The sequence below is a fragment of the Lissotriton vulgaris genome, chromosome 1_1, assembly GCF_964263255.1.
Source record: "Lissotriton vulgaris chromosome 1_1, aLisVul1.2, whole genome shotgun sequence".
NCBI lineage: Eukaryota > Metazoa > Chordata > Amphibia > Caudata > Salamandridae > Lissotriton > Lissotriton vulgaris.
Genome location: NC_141685.1, coordinates 1660813414 through 1660832700, shown reverse-complemented (window position 1 = coordinate 1660832700; position 19287 = coordinate 1660813414). Strand labels below are relative to the sequence as shown.

General features: G+C 52.2%; 1 protein-coding gene across 1 annotated transcript in view; it reads left to right on the top strand.

Annotated features, from left to right (window-relative positions):
• The window catches only part of LOC147751001 (nucleotide-binding oligomerization domain-containing protein 2-like), a 343212-nt gene that overhangs the window by 75578 nt on the left and 248347 nt on the right, over positions 1 to 19287 (top strand). The window lies entirely within an intron of this gene.

The following is a 19287-nucleotide window of genomic DNA, read 5'->3' as shown; positions in this document are numbered from 1 at the left end:
GACGATGTGCTCTCTGGATGTTGAGAGGATGAGTCGATGGGGAGAGTTCCAAAAGTTCCTGAAGAAGTTTTCGAATAAAAGAGACCATGTCGGACCCCTCCAAATTTTCCGGAACACCATAAACGCGTAGGTTGTTGCGTCTATTTCTATTTTCCAAATCCTCAGTGTGCAATTTGAGTTTGTGGATTTCCTGTTCCAAAAGTGGAATTCGGGTTGAGAGGTCTTGGACATCACTAACACGTTGCTCCAAGTTCAAAACCTTATTTTCCATGACGACCCATCGTTCCTCGATTTGTTGAAGCTTAGCGTTGGTAGCAGACATAAAAGGTTGAAGACCTCGCACCTCCTCAAGGATTGAGTCAAGAACAGGATTGTTCGAAGTGTTAATGGGGGAGGGAGGATCATTCTTTTGCCTTTTAGGTTTTGTTCCTGTTTGCGACAATTTCGGCGAAGTAGAGAGATTCGCCATAATGCAGGCTGATGGAAGGAAGCTGTGACCAATGCTGCTGTCGACAATAAAATATAATGTGGACGCCCAAATGTAATAGGTGCACACCTTGTGGCAGAAAAAAGAGGGCACTGAAAGGCACTGCTTATCAGTGCGCAGTTGAAAAAACGGCCACACGAGGACAAACAATAGGCATTCACTGATTTAAATAGTTGACATTATGACAAACCTTCATGGCGTTATGGAGTGTTAGAATAAAAGAAATGTAGCGCCAAGACATTCACCAGGCAGCACGAACAACGCATTGAGGCAGTGGAAACAAACCGATGGTCGTTGGAGAACAAAGGAACAAGAAGCGTGTAGTAACGCTGAGGCAAATGTCAAGTGTGTGAGCAAAACATACATAGCACGTCAAATACGGCATGTGAAAAATGGCGGCACCTTTTCCTGACAGAGAGCACAGAGTTATTCAAGAGCATAGTTAGGAGGCAACCAAAAAGGCCAGGAACAGCAAAAAAGACGTCATGGTAGTGCAGATATGGGCAAAGTTGAAGAATAATGCCCAGTATAAGGAAGGGAGATGCAGCAGATATCAAAAAACGGCAACACGGGCGCAGCGCACAAAATGGCGGCCGCCCGCGTCGCGTCTGAAGGAAAGATTACCGCTGTGCATTTAAAGTCCTCCTTGCACGAAAATCACCTCCGACGGCTGCATCTGGGTCGCGTTGCCTTCCGCTGTCAATGGAGCCGCTTCCGATGTCAAAAGAGCAGGATACTACGCTCTCACGGCATCATTGAAGAAAGTCCGTCACGGAGCTCACGGGAAGAGCGTCTTCTCCGTCCGGCGCGCAAGCCACGCCGAGGTGTGGTATTTTTGCCGCCCATGAATTGCGCACAGTCACAAATCAGGCCGAGATTAGTGTAAGTAACAATTAAGCTACTCGTGTTTCAGCACCAGCGGTGCCTTCATCAGGAAAAGCCACACAGATGGAAGTCTTGATACCTGTAAAATGATAAAGCAGTACATCAAGTCAAGTAGATTGGAGTGGAGAGGACAGATACATGTAGATTGGAGAGGAATAGGGCAGATTGTGGTAGATTGCATTGGAGTAGATTGGGGTGGGGTAAATTGGGTGTGGTGGATTGGGAGTGGGATGGGGTAGTTTTGGGTAAAGTAGAGTGAAGTGAGGTAGACTGGGGTGTATTCTGGTAGATTGGAGTGGAGTGGGATAAGGTAAATGGGGTAAATTGGAGGGGAATGGGGCAGATTGTGGTAGAGTGGAGTGAATGTGGAATGGGGAAGAATGGAGCTGGGTAGATTGGGATGGAGTGGGGTAGAATGGGGTAGGTTGGAGTGGGGTAGAATGGGGTAGATTGTAGTGGGGTAGTATGGAGTAGAGTGTGGTGGATTGGGGTAGATTGAGATGGAGTAGAGTAGATTGGGGTGCAGTGGGATAGATTAGATTGGGGTTGGGTAGATTGGAGTTGGGTGAAGTGGCGTATATTAGAATTGAGTGGGGTAGATTAGGGTGTAGAGAAGTGGGGTAGATTGAGGTGGAGTAGAATAGATTGAAATTGAGTGGTGTAGATTGAGAAATATTTTTTTTATATTTAGGAAGCTGTCTACTACTCCTCAAACTTCAAGAATAAGGAGGTTTCCCAGAGCCGAGTGACAGGCTACCTGTATTGTTTTCTGCCTTTCTTCCTTCACTCAAATACAGTACAAGGTGGTGGGCTTGGCCGAGCCGGTGAGCATGGCGGTCGTGTAGAGTGTGAGCTCCGACCAGCCAGCATTTATCCTGATCCTTAATCTTGGCCCTGGTCATCGGAGAGGGCACCCAGTGAGCCTGTGCTGGTACCAGATCCCGGGGGCATCATCCGACGACGAAAGCGGAACAGAAATCGGCTCCGACGATTGCGGGGCGTCCCGGCGGACTGGCGAGATCGGAGCGGGCCGGCGGGGCCTATAAAGCCGGGGCCTCAATTTTGGCGTGGCCCGGCTGGCGGAGGCTGCTGGTGACAGAGCCGGAGCAGCGTGAGCCCCCTTCCTGCCCGGGAGCCTGGCGGTATAGGGGACAACGTCTCCCGCGGGAAAGCGACAGGAAGACACAGCGACGCTGCCGGCCGAAGCAGAGGCCCAACCCGGGGGCAGCCGGAGAGAGCGACCGCCATCTTGGGACGCCTCTGCTGAAACGCGGACCTGCGGAGAGACGCGACCGGGCTGACGAGCTGCGTAGCCGAGAGCCCCAGGTCAGTGATGAGTGCCGGGGACCTCCGGGTGTTGCCCTGCCGAGACTAAGTGGCTGCAGCAGACGGACCAGTGAGGGGCAGCGAGGCAAGGGCGGTTGGTGTCTGGGGCCCCAGGTCAGTGATGAGTGCCGGGGACCTCCGGGTCTTACCCTGCCGAGACGAAGTGGCTGCAGCAGATGGACCAGTGAGAGGCAGCGAGGCAAGGGCGGTTGGTGTCTGGGGCCTCGGGGTCGGATCGGGCCCCGGTGCACACGTGCTATAGCATTGGCCGTCCTGCGGGGACCCCTTTGAAACGGCGCCTTGAGACTGTACGGCTGTGGCGGCTGGTGCCCAGTTCACGCAAGCCCTTACCTTGGGGAAACGCAGCAGATAAGCGAGAGCCGACGCTGGTGGTGGCAGGTGGGACCCCCCTCAGGCAGGTGGTCAGCGATTGGCAGCCACGCCATTGGATGTCAGGCTTACGACAGGCACAGGCAATACAGCGTCCCGTACATCAGCCCACGCACTGCAGGCAACATGACGCGAGATGGAGCCATGGAGGGCAGGGCAAGCAAGGGCCGATAGATAAGTTCACAGAGGCGTTCGGCCCTGGGGGATCACAGTCACAGGTGCCAGATAATGCGGCGCTATTGGCGGCGATTACGCGATCAAGAGACGCCCTGGATGCTAAAATAGGTTCATTCGGATGCGATGTTATGCTTCTTCGACAAGATCTGCGGAACGCGGTGGAGCGCATCACAGGTGTGGGGACGCGTATATGGAGGAGGAGGATGATGTATCTACCCTAAAGAAGAGAGTCCTAGCCATGGAAAAAATACAGAAAGGCCTGGTTCTGAGAGCTGAGGATGCAGAGGGGCGCGCCCGTGAAATAATCTCCGCTTTGTTGGTTTTCCGGAGAACTGCGAAGGGGGTGATGCGGAGCGCTTCCTGACACAATGGCTGGAGGGCTGGATCCCAGCGGACATCCTCTCCCGCTGCTTCGTGGTCGAGAGGGCTCAGCGTGCGCTGATGCAGAAGCCCCCAGCTGGTGCGTGCCCGCGACCAATGATCGCCAAATTTCTGAATTATGCTGACCGAGACACTATTCTGCGACAGGCAAGACTGAAAGGCACGCTTACCTATGAGAACCCTAACATCCTCATCTTCCCGGACTACACGAAACTGGTTCAGCAACAACGCCAATCCTTCATCGCAGCCAAGGCCCGTCTCCGGGGCCTTAAGATTCAGTACGTATTGCTTTACCCGGCAAGGCTGCGGCAAGAATGGGGAACTCAGACACTGGAATCCCCGCAGCTGCTCCGTATTTTTCAATCAATTACTTAATTCCCGGTCACGCTGCCTATAAAAACGAACTGCTAGCGAGTACATTTACCATCGAGTAGCGGAGGCTTGCAGACTTAGGCTGAGAGGCGGCGATCACGTCAGTTATCAGTAAGAGGTTGAATGAGAGGATGAATGAGTCATTTATCTACAGGCTACACAGCTTGTATATAACACAAAGATGCCTTATAGAGTGCTGTGGTAGGTCCCTACGGGCCCTCCAGGTTATAATATTCCGCTCTTTCTCTATGCCTTCCTTTTCTAGTTCAGGACCTAAAGGGTCCATCTACTCTCCCTCCTATGAGGCGCAGTTTACCTCATCATAGGGTAAGCTCAATGGGGAAAAGTTCTCTATACGTGGTGCACAAAGAAATTTCTTTCAGTACACTAATTGCACCAATAATAATTCACACTAAAAATTGGGTGATTTTGGCTTTTATTGGTTATTTTGTACGCTAGTGTAAGTAATAGTGTGATTACGTTTGAATTATTTTTGTCTTTCAGAATCATTAAAACCTATCATTACAGACAGTGGAGTGTGAGTATTGATCACCCCACCAAGTGGAACGCTCTCACCCAAGTTTGGTAAGAGCAGAGCCCTTTATACTATGATCCTGATGAATGCCGCGGACCCAGTTGGGCCTACAGGCAGAAACATGTTGATCTCACATACAGCGGTGGGGGGGACACTAATATCCCCATGGCACCGATCACTTTATTTTAAGCTACCATATGGATGTCGACACTATTAAAATTAAGTAGACACCCATAATGGCCTTTTTATTCACTGTATATTTTTCTTTGGGCCCCCACTTAATTTAGAAGTGCATCCTTGTCGTCAGGTGTATGCCCGCCCTCTATCAAACCAAGTTTTTAGAGAGCGAGGACTGGTGGTCAATGATGAAGCATGACACCCGGTGGTGTGTGAGACCAGTCCTTCACTTTTTGTGAGATGCCAGCACTCACAAAATAACACTTCACTTACACTAGTAATATTCCTACTGGTAGCGGTTCATTGTGGTATATAATTTATTTATTTATTTATGGGTTTCTATAGCGCTGGAATCGACTCCAACCGGAGTATCTCTGCGCTGTGATACCAGATAGCGTCTAAATAAATATGCAGATGAGGGGAAGGTCTAGATTTTATCAGTAAACAGCAGAGTTTTCAGTTGCTTCCTGAATTTTAAATGGTCTGTGCAGAGCCTGAGGGCCAGAGGCAGTTTGTTCCACAGTGTGGGCCCTGCAACAGATAGAGCTTTCCCTCCATGTCTGGTTTTTTTTGCACGAGGTACCGCCAACAGAAAATTCTCACTAGATCTCAACGATCTGGAGGGAGTGTAGGGGGTAAATTTCTGCTCCAGATGCAAGACGCCTACCACGCACATATGACTATCAAACTTGATCACTTTTTATCCACCAATGTAGGTACGGTGGACTCCCCGGCGCTGCTCTGGGAAGCATTGAAGCCCACATTGCGAGGGATAGATATTTCATGGTGTGCAGCAGCGTGGAGGGAGAAACATAGAGACCTGGTGCGGTGCGAGGCAGAACTGGAGGCTTTGGAGCGCAGAGGTCGGGAGGACGATGGCAGACCAGCTAGGCGGCAGCTGGCACTGGCGCAGCAGCAATATGCTACTGTACTGTTAGACGAGGCACAGCAGGCCTGGCTGGCCACACGCAGTCAAGTTTACCAATGGGGCGACAAGTCCTGCAAGATGCTACATCGCCTGTGTCAAGGCATCATGCATGTCCCGCCACTGCGCCGGATAGTGAGCCCAGATAGGGCACCTATCTTGGAACCTACCTCACTCGCTGAAAGCTTTGCGGAATATTATGAGGAGCTACATGCGCCCCGGGAGTGCCTAGAGGCTGGGGTAATACAGAGATTCATTGATGATCTCCCACCGAGGGTTGTCTCAGACGAGGCTCGTTGTAGGAGAGTAGGGTCTGCAATCCTATGATCACCCAGATTTTTTGCTTTTGTTTCACTGGTTTACGACTTTCTCTGGCTGTGGGCCTGCTAATCAGACCCACAGCCTGGCTGTTCTCTTTCTAAATTACGATATGTACCCTAGGTGCATTTACCAATTGGTACTGGGCCACCTTATCAGACCCCGTAACGCAGGGCATAGGTGTACCCAGGGCCGCCAGGGGCTGAAGCATGTATTATGCCACCCCTGGCTGGCCTCCTAAATTTGACACAACTGGCTGCACGACAGCTGGGGCGAAGACGTGTAATCACCCTTCGCTTTAGGTATAGTAGCTCTATATCTAACCATACAATGGACACCCGAGTTCCTATCAGTCACTCCTATGGCAGGCCTTAACGATCCTGAAGGCAGAGTGCGTGGGCTCGTGTGAGCTAGGTTCAGGCCCGAGCCGAGCCCGGTTGCAGCTTGCGGAATCAAGACCCAATAGCTGTTCCATGATAACGCGTACCATATCGGTAACTCCGGTGTCGCGTTATCAAGGCATGTCGAGTAAGGTGTCATACGAATCGGGGTGCTGCCCTCTCACCAATTCTGGCGATGAGGTTGGCATCCCACCCTTCTAGAGGGACACGACATGTACGTAACTGTGAACCCCGGTTAAAGTTAACTGAAGCCTCAGCTCCACAAAATGGATGCTGCCACCACAGACACGAGTCTGACCTCCTGCTGCTGGGAGTCCTTCCAGCGAGGAGCACTTGGACAAAGGGTTTCCTGTCGAGGGCGGTGTTCGCACCGTCCCAGACAGGGTTTGTGTATTCTGGGTAGGTAGGGCTTTGGCAAGAAGGTGACTGCGGAGTGGCACCCCGGTGCTCACTACGCATCTGCCGGTTAGAACCAGTTCCAGGGGCGACAGCCCTGGCCTGGGGAAAGTCCGGCAGGGGAGAGGGGTGTAACTACCCCCCTTCCTGGTCCCACCCTTAGGGCAGGACCTAGTCATGTACCCACCCCTTTCTTTAGAATAAAGACCGGAGCGGGGACCCTTCCAAATTAGATCATCTTTGATTCAAGAACTACTTTCTACGAAAGGACATTCAAGACTCTTCTCAAGATTTCTCCCTTGTGACTAAGGAGTAGTCACCCTGCATCAGCGGGCACCAACTAAGAACTCTGCGGTTTGCTGTAAGTCCTTCCTCAAGGAATCCGACGGCCCAGCTCGACGAGAACCGGCTTCCCTGGCACCTCTGACCTCTACCCACGTCATCAGCTCAGCTGTGATCTGTGGGTGCGACGAGACCTCGAGGGACCGGCCATCATCAGAACCTGCACGCTCTTAAAACCAGCACGACCATCGAGGTAACTCTCTGGTGAGTGCTCTGGGGTCCGAGAAGCCCTGACCTTGAGCCGCTCCAGCACCGAAGTGCAGTCTCCCAGCATCTCCACGATCTGCGTGGGGCCCTTCTGCTCGCTGCTCAGCACGTTGTCTGGTCACTAGCCGCTGGCTTGTGCCCTTCTGTGACGACATCCGAGAATCATCACTGCTGGTCTGGTTGCTCCAGACTGGCCCTTGCTTCCATCTTTGCGAGAAGCACCCCGGACCCTCCTGGTCCACTCAAGACGCCATCTTAGGCCCACCACGTGGCCCTGAGATCTGCCAAGGCTTGTTGCCCCATCCTGGGCCCAGCGACGCCGACAGCATCATCCTTCGTGGGACAGCTCGCACCTCCACCGTGGTCGCCGACAACGCCTCCTGGTCCGTGAGACTGCAGAGCCTAGCGTCGCCCACTCACCTGGTCGAGGTGACGGCCAACCGGTGCCTTCCTGGTACCCTCTGACTACTGGCTAGTAGTACGAACTTGGAACCCCTCTGCTTTCAGGTTTCATCAATCTCCGATCCAGGCTTGGATCTCTACGAACTATTCAGCACTGGTCGCCGGCCAGCAACTCCTTTTCTTCCGGCTCCTGGCTCGTCAGCGAAGACCCCGACGCCTGTAAGACTTGTGCAGCCGCAGCCCTCGTGGCTAGGTAACTCGGCATTTCGGTGCCTGCATAGCCTCCTTACTCTAGGGTCCTAAGTCCCTCGCTTCCGACTTGCCTTATCGGGTCCGCCCGAGACCTTAATCTTTCCGTGTCCTCGGACACTTGTTTTAATTGTGCACTTGAAGTATTTGCTAAAGAGATTTGGTTTGTGCTTAGTACCCTGTCCTCATAAAGAGTACAGGGCTGTTGTGATTCTTAATAAATATACTGTTTATTTTCATAACGCTTGTGTGGTGTCCTTTCACTGGGTGTTCAAGGGGTACATGTGTGGTAATAAGCTGGCTTAACGCGCCCTCTCGAGTCTTTAGCCTTAGACTGCTCGTATCCACGCTACTAGGATAGCTGGTCTATAGGTTGACTTACAACCAAACACCATAAGGGTCGTTGGAACGATACATAGCGGTCGCTAGAATAGCGAACGTTGCATATCGGGCCAACTTCTCACATTGGTGAGCAGCGGTTGGGATTTGAGCTTGCTGTTGTTTTGCCACACGTATCCTAAGAATATCTTGTTGAAAGATCGCACAAGTACTGTTAGTACATATAACTAAAAGCTTAGAATACTCTGAGTTCTACTGAACCAGCTGTTGTAGCTCCTCAAGGCTTAGCACACCTTGGCTACAACTCTTAGCAAGGGTACAGTAGGTAAACACGTAGTGTAGGTAGGTGCATCACTTACACCACACTAGAAACAGTATGTCGGACAAAGGAGGAAACTCTGGGTCTCCCCTTGTGTCAGTTGACCCTCCACAGGTCATCCCTTCAGGATATACTGTGCTGAGCTTCAAGGAGTTAAGACGACTGTGTCACTCCAGGAAGATTCAGCAGGGGTCTAACCCCACAACGTCCTTTCTGATTGGTCTCTTGGAGACTTATGATGCCAGAAGAGCTGAGAAACTTCGTAGCTCTTCTAATCCAGAAGGAGACATGCCTCCCCTCGAGGGAACCCGAGACGATCCTGACCTCATCCACCTCGCAACTGAGAACGAAGATGTGGAGGAGGATGAGGATGAGGATCTCTCTGGGGATGAGGCAGATAAGGGACAGGTAGAAGTCGTCAGACTAAGCAGGTCCAACTTAAGCAAACATGATAGCGGTACTGGGGGACCCCTGGGGCCACTATCAGGTCAGCTTAACATTGGGAATGGACGAGCCCGATCTCTGTCAAGAGACTCTGGCAGATCCCTTCAAACCAATGGCTCTTACAACTCTTCCCAGAGAGGGATGACGTCCCCTCAGAGGAGAGTGTACGAAGCTAAGGAAAGGGCAGCCAATCTAAGGATTGAAAGGGAAGAACTTGCCCTGGCCAAAGAAAGGCTTGCCTTTGCTAGAGAGCAACAGTTAAGTGGGGCAGTCCCCACTGGTGGCAGCAATGTACCTAGTAATAGGGAAAAGAGTTTCGATACGAAACACCTTGGTAAGATAGTGCCCCCCTTTAAACAAGGGGACGACATCCACAAATGGATTACTGCTTTGGAGAGGGCCTGCACTGTGCAGGGTGTTCCCCAGAGTCAGTGGGCAGCTATCTTGTGGCTCTCCTTTGAAGGAAAAGGAAGAGACAAGCTCCTCACCACAAGGGTGGAGGATGCTAACAATTACCAAATCTTGAAAAATACACTCGTTGAAGGGTTCGGCCTAACCACTGAGCAGTACAGGGTGCTGTTCAGGGATACCCAGAAAACGCAGTCTCAAGATTGGTCTGATTTTGTCGATTGTGCCACTAAGGCTTTTGAGGGCTGGTTGCTGGGCAGTAAGGTTACTGATTATCAAGGATTGTATAATTTGATGATGAGAGAACAAATTTTAAACAATTGTCAGAACCAGTTGTTGCATCAGCATCTTGTCGACTCGGATCTGACCTCTCCCCAAGAATTGGGAAAGAAGGCAGACAGATGGGTTCGTACAAGAGTTAAACAGAACCAGGGCCAGAATCAAGGTGGTCAGAAGAAAGCAGACCAGAAGGGTAAAGATTCTAAAGGGGAACAAAATGACCAGAAGTCTTCGACAGGTCCCCAACAACCCAAAGAGGGTGGGGGTCAGGCTCCCCAAAAGAAGAAAGAAGGCCAATCCAAAAGATGGTGCCAGTACTGTAAAAGTAAATCTCACTGGTTTAGTGAGTGCACCAAGAAAGGAGGAGGGCAGACTCCTGCCACTGCAGCCCCTAAGGCACCTGTGCCCCCTAGTACAGTCAGCAGTGGTAGTGCGCCTCCCAAGGGTTTAGTAGGGTTAACCCTGGGTTCTGAGGGGCGTGACAACTTAGTTGGCACACTCACTCAGGCTGTCCTTGTCAGTACAGGGGACGCGGATGTATCCCCTGACGTAAGCCCCAATACTTTGGGCAAATACCGACAGACGCCTTTCATAAATGGAAAGATGGCTCAGGCCTATAGGGACACTTGTGCCAGCGTCACCATGGTGACGCCTAACTTTGTGGACCCTGGACAGATCATGCCAGGTACAGAATTCCTGGTGACCAATGCAAGCAATGTCACTACCAATCACAGTATGGCAATTGTAGCTTTCTCCTGGGGAGGGGTAACTGGCCAAAAGAAGGTTGTAGTTAGTCCAGACCTCCCAGTGGATTGTTTGTTGGGCAATGATTTGGAGTCGTCACAATGGTCAGAAGTGGAGCACCGGACTCACATGGAAATGTTAGGTTTGCCAGCACATGTGTTCGCTGTGACTAGGTCACAGGTCAGGAAATGCCCCACTGAACAGGTGCTGGATCCTGGAACAACGGACCAGACACCTCCCAAGAAAAAGAGCAGTAGGGTTAAGGCTGCGCCTTCCCCCTTGCCCCAGGTCGAGGATCAAGTCTCAGAGGAGGCTGACCTACAGGAATTGAGGGAAACTGAGCCTAGGGAATTCGAACTTGATCAAGTTGAATTCTTGGGTTCAGGGGGACCCTCAAGGGAAGACCTGGGGAAGGACCAGTTAGACTGCCCTTCTCTTGAACCCCTCAGACAGCAGGCTGCTGCTGAGGCTGCTGGGAACGCCACAGGTACCCACAAGGTACACTGGGAAGATGGACTCCTGTACACTGAGTCAAGAGACCCCAAGCCTGGCATGACCAGGAGGCTGGTTGTGCCCTTGTCTCAGCGTGGTTTCCTACTTACCTTGGCCCACGAGATTCCCTTAGCAGGTCACTTAGGCCAGACGAAAACGTGGGACAGGCTTGTCTCACACTTTCACTGGCCTCACATGAACGAAGATACCAAGGAGTTTTGCCGCTCCTGTGTCACTTGCCAAGCCAGTGGTAAGTCAGGTGGCACGACAAAGGCCCCCCTTATACCAATGCCTGTGGTGGGGGTGCCCTTTGAACGGGTGGGGATCGACATCGTCGGTCCCATGGAACCACCTACAGCATCAGGGCACAAGTTTATACTGGTGGTAGTGGATCATGCCACCTGGTATCCTGAAGCTATTCCCCTTAGGACCACTACAGCACCTGTTGTGGCAAGAGCCCTAGTTGGAGTGTTCTCCAGAGTGGGCTTCCCTAAGGAGGTCGTCTCCGACAGAGGTGCAAACTTTATGTCGAGCTACTTAACTGCTATGTGGAAGGAATGTGGTGTTAACTACAAGTTCACTACACCCTATCATCCACAATGCAATGGGCTTGTTGAGAGATTCAACAGGACCCTAAAAGGGATGATTCATGGACTACCGGAAAAGCTTCGGCGTAGATGGGACGTCCTGATCCCCTGCCTCTTGTTCGCCTACAGAGAAGTCCCGCAGAAGGGGGTTGGCTACAGCCCTTTTGAACTTTTGTACGGGCATCCTGTAAGGGGACCCCTGTGTTTGGTGAAGGAAGGATGGGAGAGACCTCTCAAAAAGCCTGCAGCCAACATAGTGGACTATGTGCTTGGCCTCCGCTCGCGGATGGCTGAATACATGGAAAAGGCATCTGAAAACCTTAAGGCCAGCCAAGAACTCCAAAAAGCTTGGCATGACCAAAAGGCTGTCTTGACTGTTTACCAGCCCGGACAGAAGGTGTGGGTGTTGGAGCCAGTGGCCCCAGCAGCACTCAAGGACAAATGGTCCGGGCCCTACACCATCCTGGAGAAAAAGGGAGAGGTCACCTACCTGGTCGACCTGGGAACTCCCCGGAGCCCCCACAGGGTGCTTCATGTCAACAGGCTAAAAGCATATGTCGACAGGAAGGACATGAGTTTGCTCATGGCCCTAGATGAGGGACAGGAAAAGGAGAGTGACCCTCTCCCCGACCTGCTCACTCAGAATCCTGACGATGGCTCGGTAGATGGTGTTGTCTTTTGTGGCAGCCTCTCCGAACATCAACAGAGCGACTGTAAACAGGTTCTTCAGTCGTTCAGACATATGTTTTCTCTAACCCCCAGTCAGACCGATTGGTGCACCCATGAGGTTGACACTGGTGACAGCTTGCCCGTCAAGAGTAAAATCTACAGGCAGCCTGATCACGTTAGAGACTGCATCAAGAGTGAAGTGCAGAAAATGTTGGAGCTGGGAGTCATTGAACCCTCGGATAGCCCTTGGGCTAGTCCCGTAGTTCTAGTGCCGAAACCTCACACCCCGGGTGGTAAGAGAGAGATGAGGTTTTGCGTAGACTACAGGGGTCTCAATGCAGTCACTAAGACTGACGCCCACCCAATACCAAGGGCAGACGAGCTTATCGATAGATTGGCTTCGGCCAACTACTTAAGTACGTTTGACCTGACAGCTGGGTATTGGCAAATCAGGTTAGCTGAGGACGCCAAGCCTAAAACCGCATTTTCAACCCCTGGTGGGCATTATCAGTTCGTGGTAATGCCCTTTGGTCTGAAAAATGCACCTGCCACCTTCCAACGGTTGGTGAATCAAGTCCTTACTGGGCTGGATGACTTCTGTGCGGCGTATCTTGACGATATTGCTGTCTTTAGCTCCACCTGGGAGGATCACCTGGTCCACCTGCGGAAGACGTTAGAGGCACTGCAAGCAGCAGGTCTCACTATCAAGGCCACCAAGTGCCAGATAGGGCAGACACAGGTTGTATACCTGGGCCACCTTGTAGGTGGAGGTCAGGTTCAGCCACTGGAGAGCAAGATACAGTCAATCAGGGACTGGGCTCCTCCAACCACCCAGACTCAGGTTCGAGCTTTCTTGGGCCTGACTGGTTACTATAGGAAGTTTGTCAGGAACTATGGTTCCATTGTGACACCATTAAACGAACTGACAAGTAAGAAAATGCCAAAAAAGGTTCAGTGGACAGCGAGCTGTCAAAAAGCATTCGATGACCTAAAGCAGGCCATGTGCACGGCGCCTATCCTCAAGAGTCCGGACTACTCCAAACCATTCATTGTCCAAACAGATGCTTCTGAGTTGGGTGTGGGAGCTGTTCTTTCTCAACTGAATTTTGATGGTCAAGACCAGCCCATTGCTTTTATAAGCAGAAGGCTGACCCCTAGAGAGAAGAATTGGTCAGCTATTGAGAGGGAGGCCTTTGCTGTGGTTTGGGCCCTGAAGAAGCTGAGGCCATACTTGTTTGGCACTCACTTCAAGATTCAGACCGACCATAAGCCCCTCTTGTGGCTAAATCAGATGAAGGGTGAAAACCCCAAACTGCTTAGGTGGTCCATTTCCCTACAGGGGATGGACTTTACAGTGGAACATAGACCTGGTACTGATCATGGCAATGCCGATGGGCTCTCCAGATATTTCCACTTAGAACAAGAAGACTCACCTGGTCAAGGTTAGCTTATTGTTCCGACGTTTGGGGGGGGGGTCATGTAGGAGAGTAGGGTCTGCAATCCTATGATCACCCAGATTTTTTGCTTTTGTTTCACTGGTTTACGACTTTCTCTGGCTGTGGGCCTGCTAATCAGACCCACAGCCTGGCTGTTCTCTTTCTAAATTACGATATGTACCCTAGGTGCATTTACCAATTGGTACTGGGCCACCTTATCAGACCCCGTAACGCAGGGCATAGGTGTACCCAGGGCCGCCAGGGGCTGAAGCATGTATTATGCCACCCCTGGCTGGCCTCCTAAATTTGACACAACTGGCTGCACGACAGCTGGGGCGAAGACGTGTAATCACCCTTCGCTTTAGGTATAGTAGCTCTATATCTAACCATACAATGGACACCCGAGTTCCTATCAGTCACTCCTATGGCAGGCCTTAACGATCCTGAAGGCAGAGTGCGTGGGCTCGTGTGAGCTAGGTTCAGGCCCGAGCCGAGCCCGGTTGCAGCTTGCGGAATCAAGACCCAATAGCTGTTCCATGATAACGCGTACTATATCGGTAACTCCGGTGTCGCGTTATCAAGGCATGTCGAGTAAGGTGTCATACGAATCGGGGTGCTGCCCTCTCACCAATTCTGGCGATGAGGTTGGCATCCCACCCTTCTAGAGGGACACGACATGTACGTAACTGTGAACCCCGGTTAAAGTTAACTGAAGCCTCAGCTCCACAAAATGGATGCTGCCACCACAGACACGAGTCTGACCTCCTGCTGCTGGGAGTCCTTCCAGCGAGGAGCACTTGGACAAAGGGTTTCCTGTCGAGGGCGGTGTTCGCACCGTCCCAGACAGGGTTTGTGTATTCTGGGTAGGTAGGGCTTTGGCGAGAAGGTGACTGCGGAGTGGCACCCCGGTGCTCACTACGCATCTGCCGGTTAGAACCAGTTCCAGGGGCGACAGCCCTGGCCTGGGGAAAGTCCGGCAGGGGAGAGGGGTGTAACTACCCCCCTTCCTGGTCCCACCCTTAGGGCAGGACCTAGTCATGTACCCACCCCTTTCTTTAGAATAAAGACCGGAGCGGGGACCCTTCCAAATTAGATCATCTTTGATTCAAGAACTACTTTCTACGAAAGGACATTCAAGACTCTTCTCAAGATTTCTCCCTTGTGACTAAGGAGTAGTCACCCTGCATCAGCGGGCACCAACTAAGAACTCTGCGGTTTGCTGTAAGTCCTTCCTCAAGGAATCCGACGGCCCAGCTCGACGAGAACCGGCTTCCCTGGCACCTCTGACCTCTACCCACGTCATCAGCTCAGCTGTGATCTGTGGGTGCGACGAGACCTCGAGGGACCGGCCATCATCAGAACCTGCACGCTCTTAAAACCAGCACGACCATCGAGGTAACTCTCTGGTGAGTGCTCTGGGGTCCGAGAAGCCCCGACCTTGAGCCGCTCCAGCACCGAAGTGCAGTCTCCCAGCATCTCCACGATCTGCGTGGGGCCCTTCTGCTCGCTGCTCAGCACGTTGTCTGGTCACTAGCCGCTGGCTTGTGCCCTTCTGTGACGACATCCGAGAATCATCACTGCTGGTCTGGTTGCTCCAGACTGGCCCTTGCTTCCATCTTTGCGAGAAGCACCCCGGACCCTCCTGGTCCACTCAAGACGCCATCTTAGGCCCACCACGTGGCCCTGAGATCTGCCAAGGCTTGTTGCCCCATCCTGGGCCCAGCGACGCCGACAGCATCATCCTTCGTGGGACAGCTCGCACCTCCACCGTGGTCGCCGACAACGCCTCCTGGTCCGTGAGACTGCAGAGCCTAGCGTCGCCCACTCACCTGGTCGAGGTGACGGCCAACCGGTGCCTTCCTGGTACCCTCTGACTACTGGCTAGTAGTACGAACTTGGTCCCCTCTGCTTTCAGGTTTCATCAATCTCCGATCCAGGCTTGGATCTCTACGAACTATTCAGCACTGGTCGCCGGCCAGCAACTCCTTTTCTTCCGGCTCCTGGCTCGTCAGCGAAGACCCCGACGCCTGTAAGACTTGTGCAGCCGCAGCCCTCGTGGCTAGGTAACTCGGCATTTCAGTGCCTGCATAGCCTCCTTACTCTAGGGTCCTAAGTCCCTCGCTTCCGACTTGCCTTATCGGGTCCGCCCGAGACCTTAATCTTTCCGTGTCCTCGGACACTTGTTTTAATTGTGCACTTGAAGTATTTGCTAAAGAGATTTGGTTTGTGCTTAGTACCCTGTCCTCATAAAGAGTACAGGGCTGTTGTGATTCTTAATAAATATACTGTTTATTTTCATAACGCTTGTGTGGTGTCCTTTCACTGGGTGTTCAAGGGGTACATGTGTGGTAAACAGCTGGCTTAACGCGCCCTCTCGAGTCTTTAGCCTTAGACTGCTCGTATCCACGCTACTAGGATAGCTGGTCTATAGGTTGACTTACAACCAAACACCATAAGGGTCGTTGGAACGATACATAGCGGTCGCTAGAATAGCGAACGTTGCATATCGGGCCAACTTCTCACACTCGTGACCTATTAGACCGTCCTCTGACGGACAACGAGTTAGCTACGGCACTAGTTAAATTAAACTCGGGCAAAGCACCAGGACCTAATGGGTTCCCTAGTGAATTCTTTCGGCACTTTGCGACACAGCTGAGTCCTCATTTCCGCCCAGTGATAGAATAGGCGTGCGAGAGTGGAACACTCCCCCTGGACTGGCGACACGCGGAAGTGGTGGTGTTTCTAAAGCCAGGGAGACCCCCGGAGAGCCACTCGTCGTACCGCCCAATCTCCTTGCTAAATACAGAGGCCAAGATCCTAGCTAAGGCCTTGGCCAAAAGGCTTAAACCGTACATTACAGACCTAGTCCACCCGGACCAGGCAGGCTTTATGCCTCATCGGGCCACCCGCCATAACATTAGACCCCAGGTTGCGATATCAGCATGGGGGCGCTTGGGGGAGCAGGCGGCGCCGTTTCTTGCAGACATGGACAGGGCATTTGACTCCCTGAGCTGGACATATCTGTTTGCCCTACTGGGGCGCCTTAACCTCGGCCCGCGCTTCCTGGCATATGTGCGGCTCCTATACACGGATCTCAAGTAAGCATGGGCGGAAAATCCGTTTAGCTCGCGGATTTTGCGGATTTTCGGTAAATTCGCAATCCGCGAGATTCGCGAATCTCCCGCAAAATCCGCGAGCAGCGGATTTTGCTCGCACTGCTCGCACTGTTCGCGTGAGTTCGCGGCTTCCCAGTACAACTTCGCGCCCCGCGAATAACCGCAAAATTGCAGAAATACGATCTTAGCAAAACTGAAACTACTTACCAGGTTCAAAAGTTCAGGCTCATCATTAGTAGCCATTTCCTGTAGTGCTTCCTGAGGGGCCCCTCCAGAGTTCAGTTGCCAGTTGCAACTATTATGTGACCCTGCTCTGAACCTCAGAATAGTTACACATATGCCACAAAGGTCCTGAATTACAGCTAAGGGAGACAAGCAGGAGCCAGGCTGGAAGTTCAAATCCATTAATCAGCCCCTAATTCATTATTGTCAGTTGGGGCAGGGCAGGTGTTGTAACTAATTTTGCAACAATGAAAGCACTTAGCAAGTGCAAAAGATCACTAATCAGGAAGCACTAAGGAAGCAGGTGCCAGCTAAAAAAATATTCTGTGACACATTAATCAGCCCCAAATTAATTCAGGTCACTTGAGGCAGGGAAGGTGTGCTTGCGTTGCCACAATAATGTACACTGCCTGGACAACCAGAGGGTGCTGTGATGAAACAGAGGGTGGCATGGGTGGGCCAGAGGGTTGCATGAGTAGTCAGAGAGTGGCAGTGGTGACAGAGAGTGGCAGTGATGAAGAAGAGTGTCCCAAACAGGCTGGACACGTAGAAACAACAAGTTCGCGAAACTTGCGACCCGACAGGTAAGTTCGCAATTTGCGAAATTGTACAAAACCCTCGCGAACTGGCAGAAACCCGCGCAAACACAAAAAAAAAAATCCGCAAATTCGCGAGAATTCGCGGATTTTGCGGATTGCGAGTTCGCAAATCCGCAAAATTCGCGAACGCAAAATTCGCAAAATTCGCCCATGCTTAATCTCAAGGCCTCAGTGCCGGTGGGGGGGGGGGGTGTCCCGTTCTTTACCGATCCGGCGTGGGAGGCGGCAGGGCTGCCCCCTCTCCCCATACCTGTTTGCGCTCGCCATGGAGCCCCTTGCGGCATGGGTGCATATAGAAGCTCAGCTTAAGGTATTTCTGTGGTCGGCAGGCCTTACGAATAAAATCGCCCTATACGCCGACGATGTGTTGTTTTTCCTTACTGACCTGAAATGCTCTGGGCCACGACTCTTGCGTATACTGCAAATCTTCGGCGAAACAACTGGTCTCTATATGAATCCGGGGAAATCCACGCTTTGGATATTGGGAGGTCCGCAGACTGTACAAGACTGGGCACTGGGGCTCCAGTTGGCCACTGAAGGAGTGAAATACCTATGAGTCTTTTTGTCTGAAGACGCGGCCATTGCCCGAGAGCGTAACTTTACCCCAGTTTGGGATCGCACTCGTGAAGACCTGAAAGTGTGGTCGAAGATGCCGCTATCTATACTCGGTAGGTCTGCCATCTTTAAGATGGTAGCGCTCCCGCACCTGGTATACCAACTGCAAAATCACTCACTGATAATCTCGCCCTGTTGGTTCGGCACCTTAACTCGGCACTGAGCGGGTTCTTGTGGGAGGTGGGCACCGCGCGGGTGGCTCTGCGGACGTATCTCGACATACACTGGTGGCCTAGCCACGTCAGACGTACTCTCATATTACCATGCGTCCCACCTCTTAGTACTAAATGACTGGTGGTATGGCGACAGGAGCGATCCAGCTTACGCGGTTGAGAGGGCCATGATGGGAACTGCGTCCGTTCACACACCCTTGTATTCTGCACCGCTCAGGAAGTCCCTTCCCTCTATCACGCAGGTGGTCTTTCAGGTGTGGAGGCAGGCCCGACATAGGATGGGCTGGTGGAATGTTCTTACCCAAGAAACCCCGCTGTGGCGCAATGGCCGGCTACCCAGGATGGACAAACTGATGGGCTTCCGGGGACGGGATGCGATCGGCATCTCTACCCTAGGAGACGTTATGTCAGGGTGTGTTCTAAAACCGTTTGAAGTCTTGCAGGACGAGTTTGGGATGCCTCGAACTCAGTTTTTTAAGTATCTCCAGTTCCGACATGCCCTACCACCATACCTGGCGGGGTTGGAGCGACTCCCTGAGTTCAGTCCGCTGGAAGCTAAAATCTTTATGGGGGAACTGCCTGATAAGAAGCTGTCATGCATCTACCAAATCCTGGTGCGGCATTGCTACTCAGACCTGCAACGACTTAAAACTACATGGGAACAGGATGTTGGGGACCTAGATGAGGAAGACTGGGTGGAGGCACTGCAGGGTCCCAGAGGGGCGGCAATATCTACGTGCCTGCGGCTCATCCCATTCAGATACTTACATCGCACATATTACACCCGACAGCGCTTGTGGAGGGCGGGTTTGGTGGCGTCTCCCGACTGTCCTCGGTGCGGGACGGAGGTAGGCACGTTGCTACACACGGACTGA